Here is a 22,315-nt window from a genome sequence, read left to right as displayed (position 1 = left end):
CAGCACACCACGTTTAAATGCCAAAAAAGTTCTTTAAGTGTTGATAAAATGCAAAAAATCACATCAAGTTGAGTTTCATACAGCAGCGACTAATGAGATATTTCCAATAGATACAAGAAAGCTTCAAACCAAGGAATTTATCTGGTCAGCTAATAGATGCATCATCCTGCCATAATAAGCCCGACAGCTGTTTCGGTGTATAACCACCTTCCTCAAGGGCTCCTCAAAAAATAGCCCCATAGTTGCTGCTTAAATAGCCAGGGCGCCCATCATCAGCACACTGACATCCCACACATGTGACAACTCGCTCACCCGTCCACTCGCGCCAAACCGGCATCCATCTCCACAGCTCCGCTGTGAGCTTCCGTGCATTGGGGTCTGCTACTAAGCATCTGCTGGCGTGCTACATTAGTGGCATGGACCGGTAGATGCGAGTGGCTGTATCCCTGCACGGACAGTATTGTGAGCGCACAGACTGGAACCGGAAGTGCGTTCCAAAGACGGATGGCGTGCGGTTCACAGCTGGTCTTTATGTGAACAGGCTGCTTGAATGGTATGCTCTACATAGGAGGACTATATATATACCGTACTGTATCTATCTATCTATCTATCTATCTATCTATCTATCTATCTATCTATCTATCTAGTTTCAGTAGTCCTTAAAATTTATGATATAAAGTGGCACATAATAAAGCTGAGATCTACATATACAGTATATAAGGCAAATACCACTGACTGATTCTCTGACTCATCACGAAATCTCCGGAACCCTGAGGACTACACTTAACACTTAAAGAACTTTTTTGGCATTTAAACGTGGTGTGCTGGTCTTTATGTGAACAGGCTGCTTGAATGGTATGCTCTACATAGGAGGACTATATATATATATATATATATATATATATATACCGTACTGTATCTATCTATCTATCTATCTATCTATCTATCTATCTATCTATCTATCTATCTATCTATCTAGTTTCAGTAGTCCTTAAAATTTATGATATAAAGTGGCACATAATAAAGCTGAGATCTACATATACAGTATATAAGGCAAACACCACTGACTGATTCTCTGACTCATCACGAAATCTCCGGAACCCTGAGGACTAGGAACTTGAAATTTGACCAGTAGCTTTGCTTTGTGATGTAGGCACCCACTAAGAAGGAATTTTTCAAAAGTCCAACCCCAAAGGAGTGAAAAGGGGCAATATGTGTTTTTTTAAAATAAATCCTTCATTGTCTCTTAATCCAGATAAGATTTACATTTGTTTTTTATATACAAATGTTAACAAATTAAGTGCCTCAGTAGGTGTATATATTTTAATGACAATCTGTCAATTTTTGTTTCATTTTAAATTGGAGGATTGTTAGTGGCTTCTTTAGCATCCACCCGAACAGTTTTGAATTCACCCGATCCCATCAGACTACCATTTCCAGTTCAAACGGCTGTAGTTCCCGAGAAAGGTCTGCTACACAATGACAATTAACAAAGCTGAAGGGCAGAGTTTGAAAGTGGCTAGTAGGGTGGCCAATCCCGGGATTGGGAACGGCGGGAACCTGGGATTTAGGCCAAAAAAACGGCCAGGATTCAATCCCGGAAATTGCGGTATCAGGCGTCCCTTTGTTTTTGTTTAAGCCGGGCAGCGTTGAGCGTCCCCAGGATGCTCAGACACTACCCGTCTCCCTCCTCCCGGTTCCCCTGCGCAGCATGACGTGCAGTCACAAGTCACACTGTGTCGTCCGCCGTCACCTGCCGCTGAGACAATGAGACTGTCAGATGTTTCCCACCCGCCTGCCCCTGTTGTATGGTGAGTTATATGTGCGGCTCGGGTTGGGGGGTGTGGGGGGTGGACACATAGGGAAATGCCAATCCCAGGTGTCCCGGGAATCCCGGGATTGAACATTTTTCAATCCCGATACCCAGGATTGAAAAAATGGCCTGAGATTGGCCTCCCTAGTGGCTGGTGTGGATCTGAGGAGTGATTGCTTCTCCCATGGCTGGTTGTATGTTGCCTTTTCCAGAGTCTGCTCCTCTGACAGCCTGGCCATTCTCCAGCTTGAAGGAAAGATTAAGGGCTAGATGCATCATCGCTCAGAGAGTGATAAAATGGAGAGAGAAAAAGGTACTAACGGCCATGTCACAGGCTGTGTGTGAGAAATGTCAGTTAGAAGCTGATTGGCTGACACTTTTTCTTTCTCCATTTTATCACTATCCAAGCGATGATGCATCTGGCCCTAAAAATGTAGTTTACCAGGAAGTCCTTCAAAATGAAAGCAACATGCACGGAAATACTTAAAATTCCGTAGCGAAGCCCGCATATTCAGCTAGTTCACTAATAAATTAGTGGCGTAGAGGAGACTGGGATGGAACAGATAAGATCAATGATGCTGATGCACTGACTAAGCCTCCCAGTCATATAATATGACAGGAGTAGCAAGGCTTCAACAGTGGACAGTCAGCTGCCGGCAGAGCGCGGTCAATGCTTACCTCATTTGCCGCATGCCGCTGGCCCTGCTTGTATGCCCTGTATCTGAGCACCTCATTTCCACCAGCAGTATTAGTACAGTAGTAATCACTGTACTGGCCAAGGATTTATAAATGAAGCTAACACGTTAGTTATAGAAAAATGACCAGGCTGCTGCAAATTACATGTAACAGAATACAGGTACAGAAAGAATAAAAGTGAAATGACTTAGACATTCAAACCTTGGGCACATCTACACTTATGTCTGAGTAGGTATAACTCTGTGCTCTCACATAGGGGTCGATGTATCAAATCTTCTAAGGCAGACATTTTCAACCTTTTACAACTCGCGGCACACTGAACAAGATTTAAATATTGCCAAGGCACATTCAAATATAATGGTGATGCATGGTGCGGTTGCGTGTCCTCGGATGTAATGTCGCAGCTTCTCCATAGGTAACGCCTGAGCCTCATCTGAGAAAGCCAGAAGAGCCCAACACTGCCTGGGCCCAAAATTAGAACTGGCTCTGCAACCACTAAACCCACCAGTATTAATCGTTCCAGGGACTCAGTAGCGGCACAACACTGATGGGCTTGGCTGTGCTTCTATGGCGGCACACCTGGAGACTGCTCAGGGCACACTAGTGTGCCACGGCACAGTGGTAGAAAAACACTGCTCTAAGGAGTGGAGAAGTTGCCCATAGCCTTTAGAAGGACAATATTTGAAAGAGATTCTTCCTCTAATCCTTCCTTTCTTGGTCCAATATGTGGGTAACTCCCCTCTGAGATGGTCCAATGTCCCTCAAAGAAAGAAGAAATGGGAGAAACGGTATCGTGTAATCAGTCCCAAGTTCAAGATGGCTGGTCGTTTAGAGACTTTTTTGTTTGACGAGTTGTTTCGTACCATACTCACGTCTCAAAAGGAAGAGTTTCCACACATAAAGGTTTCTTTATGGGTTCAGACTTCTCCCAACAGGGCGGAGGATGGCTCTTACTTCTTTTCCAGTTCTCCCCGAGCGATATCACACCGTGAGGGATAATGAAGAAAAGAACAGCTCAATTAATAGACCACAATGAAGTCTATTACACCAGTCCGTATTTTAGCTGGAAGGATAAGCCAGCTTACCATACTCACACAAATTAAGTATTCAATAAAGCACATAAAGGTATCTTTTAACCATGATTCATATTATAGATAAATTGGAATGTCGATGGGTGAGCGTACCCCACTTACAATCTTCCTAGATGATGTCTAGCCCGTAGCAGTTTCTTTTTCTCCTCCTTGTACCGAAGGTGGGACTCCCCTCTTAAGTACTCCCAATCTCGGTGTAATAAAATTTGTATCAGAGATGGAGGTACATAAAAAAGGTTTTTATTTCAATAGTAAAAATAAGATAAGACAAACAGGACCAAAAAATCCTAATGGACCATCCAGATGATGTTTAGCACGATCAGAAAGATGAGATAGATCCGGATTACCTCACCTTAATAATGGTGATCTGGAAGGTCCTCAGGTAGTATATAGCCCTCACACCAACGCGTTTCGACCAGGAGGTCTTTTTCAAGGTGTGTAAGGAGGGCTACTGGGTATCTATTTATACCCTCTAACAGGAAGTTCTCTCAATATGGGAGGGGTCAGTGTATAGTACATTTGTAAATGGTTAAAAAATGAATAACAGGCAAAGATAATACATATAGTCCGGTGTAGATGCACAGACCGTCCTTTAACCACTTTATAATAGAGCTTAAATTCAGCTAAAACCCGTAGGTTAACTTCACAAACCTTAATAGGCAATGCTGTGCGTTCCACCTGCCAATGGTGGAACGCACAGCTTCCGCCGGAAGTGTGTATTTATCCGGGAGCTTGCGGCGTGTGTATATCCGGGAACGAGCGGCGTGCGTTCCATCATGTCCTTGTGGAACGCATCGTCGCTAGAGGTCACGTCATTATGAAGTGGCGAGTAGCCAGCTTCATACGTCGGAGTCAGTGTGCGGCGTGCGTTCCACCCGCTCGCTGTGGAACGCACCGCTACCGGAAGTAGCGTCACTCTGATGCGAGCCGGAAGGAGGAGAAACGGAGGATTAAAAATGCTGATGCGTTCCACTGACCTCGGTGGAGCGCATATAAGATATATATTATTGAGTATCCTATTTATTGAGTATTCACCATTTTAACAAGGGGGAAATATAAGGTACTTTTAAATGCCTTTTTATCTTATATGCGCTCCACCGAGGTCAGTGGAACGCATCAGCATTTTTAATCCTCCGTTTCTCCTCCTTCCGGCTCGCATCAGAGCGACGCTACTTCCGGTAGCGGTGCGTTCCACAGCGAGCGGGTGGAACGCACGCCGCACACTGACTCCGACGTATGAAGCTGGCTACTCGCCACTTCATAATGACGTGACCTCTAGCGACGATGCGTTCCACAAGGACATGATGGAACGCACGCCGCTCGTTCCCGGATATACACACGCCGCAAGCTCCCGGATAAATACACACTTCCGGCGGAAGCTGTGCGTTCCACCATCGGCAGGTGGAACGCACAGCATTGCCTATTAAGGTTTATGAAGTTAACCTACGGGTTTTAGCTGAATTTAAGCTCTATTATAAAGTGGTTAAAGGACGGTCTGTGCATCTACACCGGACTATATGTATTATCTTTGCCTGTTATTCATTTTTTAACCATTTACAAATGTACTATACACTGACCCCTCCCATATTGAGAGAACTTCCTGTTAGAGGGTATAAATAGATACCCAGTAGCCCTCCTTACACACCTTGAAAAAGACCTCCTGGTCGAAACGCGTTGGTGTGAGGGCTATATACTACCTGAGGACCTTCCAGATCACCATTATTAAGGTGAGGTAATCCGGATCTATCTCATCTTTCTGATCGTGCTAAACATCATCTGGATGGTCCATTAGGATTTTTTGGTCCTGTTTGTCTTATCTTATTTTTAATATTGAAATAAAAACCTTTTTTATGTACCTCCATCTCTGATACAAATTTTATTACACCGAGATTGGGAGTACTTAAGAGGGGAGTCCCACCTTCGGTACAAGGAGGAGAAAAAGAAACTGCTACGGGCTAGACATCATCTAGGAAGATTGTAAGTGGGGTACGCTCACCCATCGACATTCCAATTTATCTATAATATGAATCATGGTTAAAAGATACCTTTATGTGCTTTATTGAATACTTAATTTGTGTGAGTATGGTAAGCTGGCTTATCCTTCCGGCTAAAATACGGACTGGTGTAATAGACTTCATTGTGGTCTATTAATTGAGCTGTTCTTTTCTTCATTATCCCTCACGGTGTGATATTGCTCGGGGAGAACTGGAAAAGAAGTAAGAGCCATCCTCCGCCCTGTTGGGAGAAGTCTGAACCCATAAAGAAACCTTTATGTGTGGAAACTCTTCCTTTTGAGACGTGAGTATGGTACGAAACAACTCGTCAAACAAAAAAGTCTCTAAACGACCAGCCATCTTGAACTTGGGACTGATTACACGATACCGTTTCTCCCATTTCTTCTTTCTTTGAGGGACATTGGACCATCTCAGAGGGGAGTTACCCACATATTGGACCAAGAAAGGAAGGATTAGAGGAAGAATCTCTTTCAAATATTGTCCTTCTAAAGGTTTAGAGACACTTTACTGGACGTTGTAAGCTGTGCGCAGTTGAGGTAGTGCCCATTTCTGTTTGTTTAGGTCCATGATCCATGGTGTTGAGTGACACCGGGTATTACGCAACTGCAGCCGCCTGAGCGCAGTGGTTCACTATTTCTGTTTCTCTTGTAAGTTGCCCATAGCAACCAATCAGTTTCTTCCTAACCTTTATAGAATGTTCCAGATAAATGATAAATAGAAGCTAACTTCTAACTTCTTCATTTGTTCTCTTTAGAAAGCTAGATAAATCTACGCCATTGGCAAATTTTAGTGAGAATGTTGATGGAAGTATAAACTGTGTAGAGTTGTGTGCATATGGAAATACAACTGATTTCAGATGGATCTTTTACATTAACTATAGGATTGATGCAAGCAGTGATGCTGGGGATGGGTGGGTATCCTTTTTACCAGACCTCTTGGAGGGGCCTGGGTCCCACTTTCCCGTTGCAGAAAGCCGGACAGGAGAGAGAGAGAACTGACTGCCTCTGCAGCAGCCGCTGTGCACAGAGCAGGTTAGGGAGGCAGCCGCAGCGGCAGCCTGTCCTCTTCCTCCCTGCGTGGGTGTAGGAGCTAGCGACCGCATCCCACCAGCCTGGACACCAGTGCTCCCCGCCCTGGACACCTGCGCCCCCCCCCCATGTGGTGTGTGGGCCCGCTACGCAGCCAAGCGGAACATATTAAAAAAAGATTCATGGAGGGGTCTGGTCACGCCCCCTCGATTTGGCCATGTTCCCTCATTGTACCAGGGCCTGCCAGAACTGTCGGCAGTCCTGGATGCAAGTGCATAGTATCAACGATAATGATGACAACCATGACACCAAGTGTACAGATATGGTTGGTCCAGTTGCAAAGATGCATAAAACTCTGCATGTTGGCAAACTTACTGAACAGAGGTATCTATGTACTAAGCCATGGAGAGAGATAACATAGACGGAGATAAAGTACCAGCTCCTAGCTGCCATGTTACAGGCTGTGAGAGAGCACTCTGGTTATACTGTGGGGCTCATTTATCAACGAGTGATAAAACTCCTTATAATTAAATGATAAAACTCATTGTGTATGATCAATTATAGTCCAGCCAATGAGCTCCTACCAGTCACCTGTTCAGCTCCTGTCATGTGTTTAAGAATATCAGTTGCAAACTGATTGGCTGGAGCACCATTTATCAAACGCAATGAGTTTTATCACTTGTTGATAAATGGGCCTCTGTGTTTGTTAATTTTAGAAAATATTACGTTTTCTTACTTGCATCTTATATGTTTGGTAGCTTGACTATAGTTATAAGCCAGTAAAAGCTCTTTTATAACAACTGGTTAAACATTGAAATGCACTGCATTGGAACGAGATCATAAATGTGATTGGTTTCTGGGAAAAGAATGGTAATTTATTATTTATCATTTCTTTTCATTTCATATATCAATAACAGACTGTTTTTTTGTGAAAGAACAATATTGCAAAATCACTGCCAGAACCAATGTAGCAGGAACCAATGTAGAGTATTAGATGTAATGCATACAATTATTCAATTGATTGTTCCTTTACCTATTCTTATAGCAAGGATTATTGGGTGCTTATTAGTAACATAATGTAAATCATTCATAGTAAAACATTTTTTGCTCTTGGGTTCATTTTGTAAGGTGCAATTACAGAACAGTTTTTGTCAGGGTTGCCTACCCTCCCGCATTTAGCGGGAGGCTCCCGATTTTTAAGTGAGCCTCTCGCTGCCCCGCTTACCTTGCCTGCCCTCCCGGTTTTTAAAGCAGCTCCCTGTAAATCCGGACAGCGCATGCGCTAGTCCGGAAATGCGGGGGGCAGAGCTTGCACTGAAGAGGTCACAGCTGGCGGCTACCGTGGGGTTGTGGGTAGCGGTGGCCATCCTGCTGTGCATACCGAGTTGGGCAGTCTGAGGCTGAGCGGAGGCAGGAGAATGATTAGCAGAGCAGCTGGTCTATTGACAGCCAGTTGCACTGCTTTACTGCTGCTGGCCCCGCCCACCTCACTCAGAGTGGGCTGCGTGTAACACACAGCCCAGCTTACCTCTTCCTGGTCCTGCAATCTGCATATGGCTGCCCAGTGCTGACTCCCCCACTACACTATCCTGGGACAGCTCCCTGATCCTCACAGGAAAGAGCAGCAAAGCCAGCAGGTGGGTGCTGTGTGTACTGGGGTTTATATGGGGAAGGGGGGGGGGATGTTTGGGCTGTGTATAATACAATGTTATATGGTACTTTGTGTAATATGGGGGAGGGCTGTGTATAATGTAATGTGCTATTTGGACGTAATATGGGGTGGGGGCTGTGTGTGCTGTGCATAATGTAATATGGTAGTGGGTGTAATACTGGGGAGGGGAACTGTGTGAAATGTAAAGTGTTACTGTGTGTAATGTTGGGGGGGGGCTGTGTATAATATAATGCAGGCTTGCCTACCCTCCCGTTGCATTAACCCACCCACCACCCCCCACCCAGCCCTCGGTTTTCAGTGTCCCACTGTGAAAAATCAGGACTGTGCATGCGCTAGTCCGGAAATGACGCAGGCGGGGCCTGCATAGGAGACTTCATGACGGATGCACTATTTCGCCAGGGATGGATGCGCTCCGCGAGAGAGGGTCAATCCGGCTCCTGCAAGTGTGCTGTATCCTAAATTCCATCCTCAGTGCAGAGAGCTGCTGGGTAGGGAAGAGCTAGTGTATTCGTCATTTACCCAGGCACTTAGCGCCACCTTCCCCTCCTGCAGCCAGTGCAGAATACTGGCAGCTGGCACTGCTGCTGGGTAGCTCTTTCCTGTGTCAATATGTACCTTGGTCCAGCTGCTGCTTTGTTCAGAGGCGGAACTACCGCCAGTGCAACCAGTGCGTTGCACTGGGGCCTGCCACTGTCCAGGGGCTTAAAGCATGTAATGAGTCAAACTGACTCATTACATGCCGCTGTGTGCTGCGGGCAACCGCTGCCCGCAGCACACAGCCGCCCGGAGAGAAGCGGAGCGGACACGGGGGGAAGGAGGAGGAGGGAGCCGCAGCAGTGCTTTGTTACTGGTGGAGGCGCTGCTGCTGCTGTCCCTCTGCTTCACTATAGGCTGTCTTCCGCCGCTGTGAAGCGCATCCCAGCATTCACAGCGGCGGAGGACAGCCTATGGTGAAGGACTGGGACAGCAGCAGCAGCGCCTCCACCAATAACACAGCGCTGCTGCGGCTCCCTCCTCCACCTCCTCCTTCTCATCCTGCCCGGGAATCGTGATCTCTGCCAAAAGCTGCCACGAGGAGCCCGAACCAGCGGAGACGGTAAGTATAATTCCTTCCTTCCTTCCTGTGTAAAAAGAGCACGCTGTCTGCCGCCATGTGTAAAAAGGGCACGCTGTCTGCCGCCATGTGTAAAAAGGGCACGCTGCCTGCCGCCATGTGTAAAAAGGGTCTACCTGGTGTAGTGGTGCTACTGTGCGGCGTAATTTGAATAATGGAGACTACTGTGCACTGTTTTATGAATTGGTATTATTTTGTGGCCACACCCCTTCCCCACGAAGCCACGCCCCTATGTATTTTTGCACGCACCTACGGCGCGCACTGCCCTTGTTTTGCATTGAGGGGTGGGGCTCCGATGCCGTTTCTTGCACACAGTGCTAAATGTCTAGTTACGGCACTGTTGCTAGGTATCCATTTCTCTGGCCCTGAGCAGGTCCCCCTCACCAGATCCTCTCCAGGGGTGGTCTTCAGTATGCCGGCGGTCGGGCTCCTGGCGACCAGCATACCGGCGCCGGGAGCCCGACAGCCGGCATACCGACACTTATTCTTCCTCGTGGGGGTCCACGACCCCCCTGGACGGAGAATAAAATAGTGTGGCGCGCGTAGCGCGCCACCGTGCCCGTAGCGTGGCGAGCGCAGCGAGCCCGCAAGGGGCTCATTTGCGCTCGCCACACTGTTGGTAAACCGGCGGCCGGCCTCCCGGCGCCGGTATGCTGGTCGCCGGGAGGCCGGCCACCGGCAGATCGTACTGAACCCCTCTCCAGGGGTGAGGGGGTGGACTTGGATTGGATGAGGGGGGGGGCAAAGCATTTTGTCGCACCTGGGCCCACCGCTCGCTAGTTCCGCCACTGGCCTTGTTACCCACTCTCACACCCAGAGTGTTACCCACTCACACCGATCACACACCCCAAGCCTGAGGCATTACTGCTGGCATCATTAACGCAAGCTACTGTATGCATATCCCAAATTGTGTGTCACTGACGTTATACAGCAGCGGGCATTCTACAATCCACAATACACAGAAGGGATGTAGTCATGTGACCGACGGTCACATAAGCTCTCCCTACATCCTGCCCCCTCACAATCCCAATGGTCGGCATGCCGACCAACAGGGACTCCACAACACCCATAGAGTGGGAATAGAACCCGTGGCAGGATCCTGGCGTCAGTATGCTGGCCGCCGGTCACGCATACCACACCCGATACAGAATAATGATACCCATTTTCATATAATCAAATCTACCCTTCTGCTGCTCACGTTTTTTTAATTGAGCCTCCCGCTGCCTTGCAATCTTTGCTAGCCCTCCTGGTTTTTCAGTGTCCCTCCATAAAAATCCAGACTGCGCATGCGCGAGTCTGGCAATGCATGGGCCTGCATGGGTTGTGGGTAGCAGTGGCCGTCTCGCAGTGCATACTCAGAGTCTGAGAGGAGGCTAGTGTGCTCGTGGTGGCAGTGTCAGCAGCAGAGGCGGCAGTGTCAGCGACAGTGGTGGCTTCTTCTCCCCCCACAGTGGCCTGTTAAAACGTAAGGGAATTTAATAAACTAGACTGCGTCAAGGTGACCATGGTGTCTAGGTTGGGCAGGAGAAAGGGAGGAAGCTGGGTGCTGAATGTCACAGACAATAACTGCACTCTGAAAGTGCACTCACTGACAGACATCTATGCTCTCTCTGGTGGTAGGTAATGTCTGTGACACTCAGCACCCAGTTTCTTCCCTTTCTCCTGTCTTTAGGTCTTGGGTTAGTGTAAAAGCAACCAATCTCACAGTGGCCTCACTTAAAAGGAATAAATGTTATTTGTACAGTTGTATATGCAAGTTCTCATTTGGGAGCAAAGGTGTCCAAGGTGATTTTTAAATTAAATAAAGTGATCTCACATTGCCAATAAGCCAGCAGCTCAGCTGCAGGCCACACCCCTGAGTGGCACTATATACGCCCATAGGTGGAGCTAGACACGCCCTTTGGGTGGAATAGGACACGCCCCTTCAGCGTTGCATAGCGCATTCTGCTACCACCTGCAATCTCCCTGAAACTAGTTTTCAAAAGTAGGCAAGTATGGTTTTTGTATAATGCAGGAAATAAAGTTACCTTGACTTCAGGGGATATGTATCATGTTTATGCTTCCAGAAAGGTACTGACACATTGCTGTTAGTTATTCATAAAAACTATTTGCAAATAAGAGACATGCTGACAACATACAGTATTAGGGGCCTCTCTCTGTCCTTCCACCAGACTTTAGCTTCATTCCACATCTTGTTTTCAGGATGAGAGATTATAGGAAAAGCCATATTGCAGCCTCATCCATTTTCGTCCTACATATCAAGGGCGTTTGTGATACCACTTCTGAGTATCCCTGCTGCATGTCCTTGCAGCTCTAATGGCAGCCAGTGCTGCCTGAGAGACTTTTAAGTAGTAGGCACTGTTGGGGTTAAAACCCCTTACCTGGTGCCTGTAACAGCTGGTGCACTGGGACCCAGGACCGCCTGCCGGATGCCAGAAAGCGGGAAGCCCTGGAATCCCGTGTGATTGGCTGCATTGGGCGCAAAAGGGAGGGAGGACCCGTGATAAAAGGGAGAAGAGAAGAGGGAGGACCTGTGATAAAAGGGAGAGGTGCCGCGCAGCCAGGGGGAAGGATCACTAACCATCGCTGCCGAGTGTGTGCTGGGCCACGCGTGAGGAGGAAGGAGAGTGCAGTGCAGGGTCAAGTGTCAGCCTGCGAGCAGAGAGAGCCCGGACCCGCCAGCCGTAACCCACCCGCTAGCCTACAGAGAGAGAGAGCCGGGACCCGCCAGCCGCAACCCGCCCGTCAGCCTGCCGAGGGAGAGAGCCGGGACCCGCCAGCCACAACCCTCCTGTCAGCCTGCCAAGGAAGAGAGCCGGGACTCGCCAGCCGCAACCCCCCCCCCCCCCCGTCAGCCTGCAGAGGGAGAGAGCCGGGATCCGCCAACCGTAACCCGCCTGCCAGCCTCTGGAGAGAGCCACGAGCCGCCGCACTGAAGGGGAGCCCTGCGCAGCCGGCCCCCACAGCACCGCAAGACTGAGCCGCCAGCTGCCGCTGTACCGGGACTTTGAATGCGGACACCGCTGCTAACCCACCAGTAGCTAGTAAGAAGATTACCTCTACACTGCACCAGCACTGACTCTGATCTGGATCGTAGGGGTCCAGCCAAGTCCCTGAGGCAGTTAACCCTCTGCTCCCCTTCCCATTAACTCTATTAAGCCAAACACTTTTAACTCTGCCAGCATTGCCAGTACACTAGTAGGGGGCATCAATTAAAGAGAGACATTGTGGCTAGGTCATACCCGACCCGCAGAATTACCGCACAGGCATTGAAGTGTGAGGACCCCTCTTCTGAGTTAAGCCCAGTGCAAACGTCCAAGTTAGTGATCCAGGCAGTCACACATTTATGATGCTTTAAAGATATCGGATCACTCCCACCTGTCAGCGCTATTTTCTTAACCTTCTAAGTGTAAGATCTGATTTATGCTCCTGCACCCCACTGAACCCTATTGTGTGCAGGTCACATGAGGCCGGACAGACCTATTTGCAAAGCTTATCCAGGCTTTTACAGGGACACTTGACACTTTATGCCTTATCCTGAGAGGATTGTCACCGTGACCTAACACCATTCTTATAAGTTGTCACTAATCGGGCCGATGCCCATCAGCACCTCAGTTATTCGTAACTGGTTCTCTCATATCAGGCGATTTTTGTGATTCATTTTAAATCGACACTAAGACTTCTCCGGATTGTGTGTAAAGTTAAGGATTTTCTTTTATTTGAGGTCATACCGCCACCTAGTGACTCGTTAGTATACTGTTTGTACATTCTTGAACCAACCCTGCTAAATGGTGTTAGGGTTTTCTTCTATGTTCCGAAAAGCACTTATGTTGACGTTGTGATAACAATTATGCCTATTATGCCAATGATATGTGACATTCTGAAATGTGCCTTCCGAGGTAAATTTGATTTACATACCAACACGTGAATTCATTGAAACAGTGAATATTCTTTTAGTTCCTGAGTTAATAAACTTGCTATCACCGTCAATTTACATTTCCTTTATCCGTGGGGTCCTCCTTGGGGTGTCCATTCTCCTGCCACAGGCTCCTAGGGACGAAGCTACGAGAGGTCCTGATTCCGCAAGCATCGTCTGGAAACACAGGTATGACAACACACCATCACAGGGGCTGACATTACACGTTCATCACTTTAGCAGATGTCAGCATCCACTTACAGATGGACATGGAACATTTATGTATTGAAAAGGAATTTTACATCAATGTATGATAGATAGATTGATGGCATCAATGTGGGTATCAAACTACTTTCACAGACCAAGCTGCTTATTACCCAAATCATCTCATCTTGTGGGTACACTCCTCCTAAGTAATTAAGCCCTAACTTGCAGAATGACCAAGCTTCCTTGCCCTGGCATCACCCCTGTGGTGCCCCATGGCACTGCAAAGGTTAATTGCTGTACAATGTGGTAACTGACATAAATCCAGCAACTGCAGGGTTAGATGACAGGGAGACTCGGGCCCAGCACACTTGTATACTCATGTACTCAGTAACCGATGTCAGTGAGCTGACAGTGTAACTTCTCTATGTAGGTCTGCATGATAATTGGCTGACAAGGTTGTGAGCTTGCAACAATGCACAATGGCCCTCATTTCGAGTTGTTCGCTCGCTAGCTGCTTTTAGCAGCCGGGCAAATGCTAAGCCGCCGCCCTCTGGGAGTGTATTTTAGCTTAGCAGAAGTGCGAACGGAAGGATCGCAGAGCGGCTATAAAATAATTTTGTGCAGTGTCAGAGTCGCTCCAGAGTCCGACCTACTCAGCGGTAGCGATCACTTCAGACTATTCAGTTCCTGTTTTGACGTCATGAACACGCCCTGTGTTCGGCCAGCCACGCTTGCGTTTCCCCAACCACGCCTGCGTTTTTATCTGGCACGCCTGCGTTTTTACACACACTCCCTGAAAACGGTCAGTTGACACCCAGAAACGCCCACTTTATGTCAATCACTCTGCGGCCAGCAGTGCGAATGAAATGCTGCGCTAGACCTTGTGTGAAACTACATCGTTCGTTGTAATAGTACGACGCGCATGCGCAGAAGTGCCGTTTTTTTGCCTGTCCGCTGCGTTGCGACCGAAATCTGCTAGCGAATAACTCGGAATGACCCCCAATATCCGTAGAGGAGTCACAGTTGTCCACCCCTTCATGCATCAGGGTTGTGCCCAGTTCCTCCGATGTGCTGAGTTACCTCCTTGTCCTTCCCAAGAATCAGCCCTTCAGTGCAGGGCCGGTGCTAGGGTGTTCGGCGCCCTCCTGCAAACTATAAATTTGCACCCTCCCATACTTTACAAAGGGACAGCGCACATAATGCTTATTCACACAATGCTCCCTGTAGTAGTGGGACTTACACACGTAACGCCCCCTGCAGTAGTGACGCTTACACACGCAACGACCCCTGTACCAGTGACGCTTACACACGTAACGCCCCCTGCAGTAGTGACGCTTACACACGCAACGACCCCTGTACCAGTGACGCTTACACATGTAATGCTCCCTGCAGCAGTGACGCTTACACACGTAACGCACTCTGTAGCATTGACGCTTACACACGTAACGCACTCTGTAGCATTGACGCTTACACATGTAACGCACTCTGTAGCAGTGACGCTTACACACGTAACACTCCCTGCAGTAGTGACGCTTACACACGCAACGACCCCTGTACCAGTGACGCTTACACATGTAACGCACTCTGTAGCAGTGACGCTTACACACGTAACACTCCCTGCAGTAGTGACGCTTACACACGCAACGACCCCTGTACCAGTGACGCTTACACATGTAACGCACTCTGTAGCAGTGACGCTTACACACGTAACGCACTCTGTAGCATTGACGCTTACACATGTAACGCACTCTGTAGCAGTGACGCTTACACATGTAACGCACTCTGTAGCAGTGACGCTTACACATGTAACGCACCCTGTAGCAGTGACGCTTACACATGTAACGCACTCTGTAGCAGTGACGCTTACACATGTAACGCACTCTGTAGCAGTGACGCTTACACATGTAACGCACCCTGTAGCAGTGACGCTTACACATGTAACGCCCCCAGTACCAGTAATGCTTGCACATTTAACGCTCCCTGTACCAGTGATGCTTACACATGCAACGCCCCATGTACCAGTGACGCTTGCACACGTAACGCCCCCTGTACCAGTAACACTTATACAAGACACAACGCCCCCTGAAGCAGTGCCGCTTACACACATTATGCTGCACAGTCACACATACACCACATACACATACACACACATGTACATACTGGGGGTCATTCCAAGTTGATCGCACGTAGCAACTTTTTGCTGCCCGTGCGATCAACTCAACGCCGCCTATGGGGGAGGGCTTTTTGTAATAGCAAGGCTGCGAAAGTTTTGTGTAGAACTAGATCAGGTTAATAATTACCCTGTGCGATCGATCCAGCGATGCAGGGCCCGGAAATTGACGTCAGACATCCAACCTCCAAACGCATGGACACGCCTGCGTTCGCCGAACCACTCCCAGAAAATGGTCAGTTGACGCCCTGGAATGCCTTACTCCTGTCAATCTTCTTGCGGTCGCCGCTGGGCAACGACGCACCTGCGCAATGCAGCCGCCGCACATGCGCAGTTCCGACCCGATCGCACGGCTGCGAAGAAGTGAAGCGTGCGATCGATCAGAATGACCCCCACTGTACACACACACACACACACACACACACACACACACACACACACACACACTCACTCTTTCCAGCCACTTACAAAAAAAGTCTGGAAACTCGTCCTCCTGTGATGCAGGCTGCAGCCTGGTTCTGTGTAGCTCTGCCCCTTATTCCCGTGAAGCCCCGCCCCCTTTTAGATCCCCCCCAGCACATTGACTGGCTGCACTGTGAGTAAGTGACAAGGGAGGGGGGGAGGGGGAGAGGAGGCTTCATGATGCCGGCGCCGCTGCCTGTCATAGAGTTTGACAGGCGCAGCAGCCAGCATCAGCAGGGCAGGGGAACTCAGCACAGGGATGCAGAGCGGGTAGAGAGCCTCTCCACCCTGGCGCCTACCTGCACTGCATCCCTTTGTTGAGCGGTATGCACCGGGCCTGCTTCAGTGCAGTGTGCACCTGCTGCTGTTATGCATGGCATTCAAGAAGCATCTGTGATTTGAAGGGACAGCCCTGCCATCCCAACTGTCCTGGAATCATGATGTAAGCCCTGATCTGTGGGATGACAGGGCTGTCCCTTCAAATCAGGACTAGCCTGCCTAAATTAGGGATGGCTGTCCACCATTAGTGGTTAGCAAGCATCAATGGTTTACCACTGATGGTTGATGATATTGCCATTGATGGCAGAGATATGATGGCAGAGAGTGCATCAATGAATTTTTCTACAGTGTAGGGTGCATGGTGCATAGCCCCACCCCCATTCAGACCTCAAAGCCTCATTCTCCTTCCCTGAATGACCAGCTACATTTTGAGTCCTGTCTTCCACTCAGAGCCACTGAAGAGATGGCAATTGATGGTGTAAACCATAAATGATTTCCGATCAATGGTTTTCCTCCATCATTATAAACCACTGATTGTACCATCTATAGAGTCCACCAATGGTAGACACTGATGACATCCGTAGCCTAAATCAGGAAAGTTAGGAAGTGTGATAAACAAAATAAATGAGTATTTTAGGGTGAGTATTCCAAATGTAGGTAGGTTATATGTTTAATCAAGTCCATATGTGAAAGTTGGACTACTTTATAAGAAATTTGCTTAATTGGGGTTCTTCTTCACTTTTTTTTATTACATGCACACAAACAAAATGACTGCTGCTTGTATGTCCCACTCTGTAATTGAGACAAATGTAAAGTGGAAGTTAAATCACCTAAAGCTTATGTTCTGGCAAACTTTATTCCCTTCCACAAAATGAACCAACATATTATAGTTCTAATAAGCTATAGGCAGGTACTTTTACTGGTAGATACAGATTTCTACATTCTGGATGTTGTCCTCAGTGGTGCCGAGAGGGGGGGGGGTAGTGTACAAATTACTCGGGCCCAGGACTGATGGAGGGGCCCCGTGGGGCCCCAAAGCCCTCACCCCCTTTTCTGGCAGCAGCAGCAGCTCTTCTCCTCAGTGTGGCCAGGGAGGAGCTTAAAATACAATTTTTTTTAAAGTTTTTTTTTTCTATGGGTGCATGCAGGGTCGGTGACAAGGGGAGTTAAAGGGGACACTTGTATGGGCCCCAAGAATCGGAGGGGCTCCAAGCAGGGCCGGTGCTAGGGTGTTCGGCGCCCCCCTGCAAATTATAAATTTGCGCCCTCCCATACTTTACAGATGGACAGCACGCAGCGAAAAAAAGGTATGTGGTCTCACAAGAAAGGGGCATGGCCACACAATAGTACCCCTATTTCAAATTACTCCACACAGTAGCACAATCCTATTCACATTACACCGCACGCATAGTGCCCCCAGTAGTAACACCGATTTCCCTCCACTCTGGCCGGATCAGGAGCAGCATCCTCTCCCTCTTCACACAGAGCAGCCTGGTCCCTTGTAGCTCTGCCCGTCTGACCTTGTAGCTCCACCCCTCTGTCCGTTTAGCCAGCCCCCTTTTCCCGTCCACAACGCTTCTGAAGGGAGAGGGGGTGCGGACTCTTCAAGATGCCAGCTCCGCTTCCTGTGTGTAGTGTGACAAGTGCAGCGGCAGCTGGCAGCAGCAGCAGCAGGGACCTCTGCACAGGGATGCAGAGCAGGGAAAGCGCCTATCCAGCACAGTGCCTCCCTGCACTGCATCCCTTTGCTGAGTGGGTAGCGCCGGGTCTGGCTCCAAGGATATACCACTTAGTGCCCGGCAGGGATGTGAGCCGTCACGTTTAAATAGGGCAGCAAGCTGTAGGCGGTGTGGGCACAGCCTCAGAGTGACTGGAGCCTCTCACATACAGTGACTGTGCAGCACAAGTGTGCACTGGAACTTCCGGGTCCAGCTCTTTTGCAGGCAGTTACAGGACATGGCAGCAGCTCTGCTAGCCATAATTCCCGTGCCATGCGCTGACCTCTGCTAATGCTTCCTGCTGTGCGGTGTTCGGGCCTGGATACTTGGGAGTGCAGGGCAGGTGAGTCTCCCCGGGGTAAGAGTGGCTTGGTGAGGGGATATAGAGTTTTGAGAACGGGTGGCGGAGCTGGGAATGCAGCATGGAGTCATTGGGGAGAGATAGACAGTGGGGTGTGTGGAAGGAGAGAGAGGGAGACAAAGACTGTGGTGTGTGTGTGTGTGTGTGTGGGGGATATATACATATACATACGAACAAAACGACACCAAAAAAAATAAAAAATCCTCATGTCGACCTTTAGACCTGTCGACCTAGCACATATCGACCTAGAAACCCTGTCGACCTTCCATCCATGTCGACCTAGTGACTGTCGACCTATAGTGGTCGACCTAAACATTGTCGACCTAGACACTGTCGATTTGATGAACCACACCCCTTAGAGAGGGGTGAAATGGGTACTACTTTCCTCAGGCCAAGCTTGTTTGACAGGGACCATATGTTAAAGGGGACAAATGGTTCCTTTGTATTTTATTTTATTTTTAGGGGATGTTGCTATACCTCCTGGATTGGGTCACTCCTCCTGGATTGGGCCACGCTTCCTCACTTTCACATGGGCTCGATGTATGTCTCAAAGAACCTGATCTCATGTACTACATACACTTTTATTTATATACAGGAGAAAATCACTTCAGAATAAAGATAATGTGAATATGTGCTGTTTACTACAGATATATATTTTATTCACAAATATTATTACACTTCCCTTCCAAAAAGTTCCAATGAACATGGGAGGTCATTCAGATCTGATTGACACTTTTACAACCACACTTACAAATAAATGCTTGTTTACATGTTCTCTGAATAGATTTATTTATAAGAACATCTCCCCCATTAGTAATAACAATTATATTTTATTTATACATCTTTTTTTTTTAAATTACATTTGTACAAAGCACATCAAGTACTTTCAAATATTATCAGGCCATCTTGAACTGATTGTGCCTTTGCCATGGATCTTGTGTATAAACTGTTTTTGCCAATGTGCCATGTAACAACCTACAGGCCAGCGGTCAGAATACCGATACGTATTAGTAAGTCTGCTAACCCTTCCCCCTAACCCTAACCCTCTCTACCCACAGTCTAACCCTAATTCTCCCCTCCCCCAGCCTAACCCTAGCCCACCCCCTGCAGCTTAGCCCTCCCCCTAGTGCCTAACCCTAACCTCCCCCTGCAGACTAACCCTTCCTCCCACAACCAAATCCTAGCCCTCCCCCTAAATCCAAACTCTTCCCCCTGCAGCCTAACCCTAACCCTCCTCCTAGTGCCTAACCCTAACTTCCCCCTGCAGCCTAACCCTCCCTCCCACAGCCTAGCACTCCTCTCCCCTCCTGCAGCCTAAGCCTAGCCCTCCCCCTGATGCCTAACCCTAACCTCTGTCTACAGGATGTCACTCAACAACCACAGAAATACAAACAAGAAAGTATAAACATCACCTCTGCGCTCATCAAGTAAAATATGTACAATGGTAAAAAATGGTCTTTCAAAAATAAAGTGAAATGATTAGGACAAAGTTCCAAGAGTCTTTTGGTAAACGTGTATAATGATAGTTTTAAGTCTATTCAGATGTAGTTCCTCCTTTTCTCAATGATAATTGAACCGTTAGCGGGAAATGATGGAATGCGTACCGTACTCACGTTGCAAAGTAACGTTATCCTCCAATCAAGGTATCTTTAATTCCCATATCCCGTGGTCGTCAGGGTTTCTTTGCTTCTCCAAGCAGAAGATGAGTCGTTCGAAACCTCTGAAATGGAGGAAAGGAGGGGAGAAGACAAAACGGATGACCAATAGTGTAGTAGGTTTTTTTTGTCCAGAAGGTTTCCTTACTATAGGTTTTCTTAGGTTGGTGGTGTGTGTACCATACTCACATCCATAAAGGGTAATGGACACATATAAGTGGGTTCTTTTATCCAACAGAATTATCATCTGGGCAGTACGGATGGTGTAATGGTTAGCATTACTGCCTCACAGCACTGAGGTCATGGGTTCGATTCCCACCATGGCCCTAACTGTGTGGAGTTTGTATATTCTCCCCATACTTGCGTGGGTTTCCTCCGGGTACTCCGGTTTCCTCCCACATTCCAAAAATATACTGGTAGGTTAATTGGCTCCCTACAAAATTAACCCTAGCGTGAATGTGTCTGCGTGTACATGTGATAGGTAATATAGATTGTAAGCTCCACTGGGGCAGGGACTGATGTGAATGGCCAAATATTCTTTGTAAAGCGCTGCAGAATATGTGTGCGCTATATAAATAACTGGTAATAATAATAATAATCCTCTATTTGAATGCTTCTAATCACGCATACCCCAGCAAAGATCACCAGACATAAGTGAGACAATGATAGATATATGGGGCGTACCCAACTCACACTTGAATGAGTGGAAGCACGTTCATAAAGGTTTCTTTAGGGGTCCTCGTAACTTCTTAGCTCCAATTGGTGGTTCCGTACCTAAGATGAAGTGGAAATAGGTTGTGAATGCCAAATTGATTTCTCACAAATATTTAAAATGCCCGCTCTAATATATATTGTAAACACCTGCACCTCTTATTACCATATCCCATGAATGTGAGCTATACATCGCAAAACACTGCATCCCATAAGAGAAAACAATAAACCCACACATTATCTGAGTTCCAAAGCTCATTGATGTATATATTTGTTATTAAAAGGATATGGATTCAATATATATTACAAAGTACAGTATACCTATAGTTACATGGTTACACTCACACAGTAAGCAGTTAATACATACAGTTATATACAGTTTCAGTTACAGTTACAGGCCATTACATACAATTACCATTCCCTCCAATGCATCTTATGTCTCTCCCTCTCTGCATGTGACAGGATGTGAACAAGCTTACGAGTGAAACGCGTTATCCATTCCACAGCTGAATCGGAGCTGATGCCGCTGCCAGTGGGAGGCTTGTGAGCCCACACGCCCGCGATACGGGTTTTTTCAATATTCACTTCATACTCCTGAAATAGGTACCTATCCACTCGGCTAACTCTCATTCCTGATTGCGCTGCGGTTCCCTGCAATGTCTCCGAACACCAGGTAGCCGCATGCGCTCTAAAAGGTACAGCAGAACGGCCGCTTTCTTCCTTCCTAACAGGTGGATTACCCGGCCACTCTCTCATCTTCCATCCGCTGATTACCATAGGCGTAGGTAAATCAAGATGGAAAGACAGCAGAAGTTGCAGGAATAATCCCCTGGTTGCTTTTCCTCTCTCTCGTACCAAGGTACTTCTAAAAGCATGGGGAATTTTCAAACAATGATACATGCCAATATGATGATATAGTTTGTCTAAATGATATGCCTTGATATGGTTAAAATTGTTATCTATATTCATTTAAATTACATGAATATGTATAATTGAGGAAATACAATTAACACACTATGTTTTTCTGATGTGTGGAAAGCCTGCCTCACCCGAACGCTGTTAATGCTACACACAGGTTTTTCACGTCTAGTACGGATTAACTGATTAATATTTAGGAGGTTAAATTGTTACACCAGTGTTTTTTGGTATGAGAACTTTATACACCACAGATAGGTCTGAATAATTTTTCTGTGTTAATATTAACAAAAGCACATTGTACCTTCTTACAGAGTAGAATTTATTTTTGCTTTCCTCTCTAGCCTGGTTTTGTAACATATTCGTACAGCATATATATGATCTCTGTATAAATTTCAAGCATTTTCTCAGAATATACAGAATAGGCTGCACTAACTATTAAGTGTGGACATCAGGGCTAATCCGCTTTTAAATACTGTGTGTATCCTGTGA

General features: G+C 47.4%; 1 long non-coding RNA gene across 1 annotated transcript; it reads left to right on the top strand.

Moving 5' to 3' along the window:
* The first annotated feature begins 7,794 nt into the window (after positions 1 to 7,794).
* On the top strand, positions 7,795 to 21,505 carry LOC134929311 (uncharacterized). The gene is made up of 3 exons (XR_010178461.1): positions 7,795 to 8,280; positions 13,476 to 13,534; positions 21,371 to 21,505. It is a non-coding gene; the product is annotated as an uncharacterized LOC134929311 (long non-coding RNA).
* Positions 21,506 to 22,315: the final 810 nt, after the last annotated feature.

The sequence above is a fragment of the Pseudophryne corroboree genome, chromosome 5, assembly GCF_028390025.1.
Source record: "Pseudophryne corroboree isolate aPseCor3 chromosome 5, aPseCor3.hap2, whole genome shotgun sequence".
In the NCBI taxonomy this organism is placed as follows: Eukaryota; Metazoa; Chordata; class Amphibia; order Anura; family Myobatrachidae; genus Pseudophryne; species Pseudophryne corroboree.
Note: the sequence above shows the minus strand (reverse complement) of the source record. Positions and strands in the feature narration are given on the sequence as shown.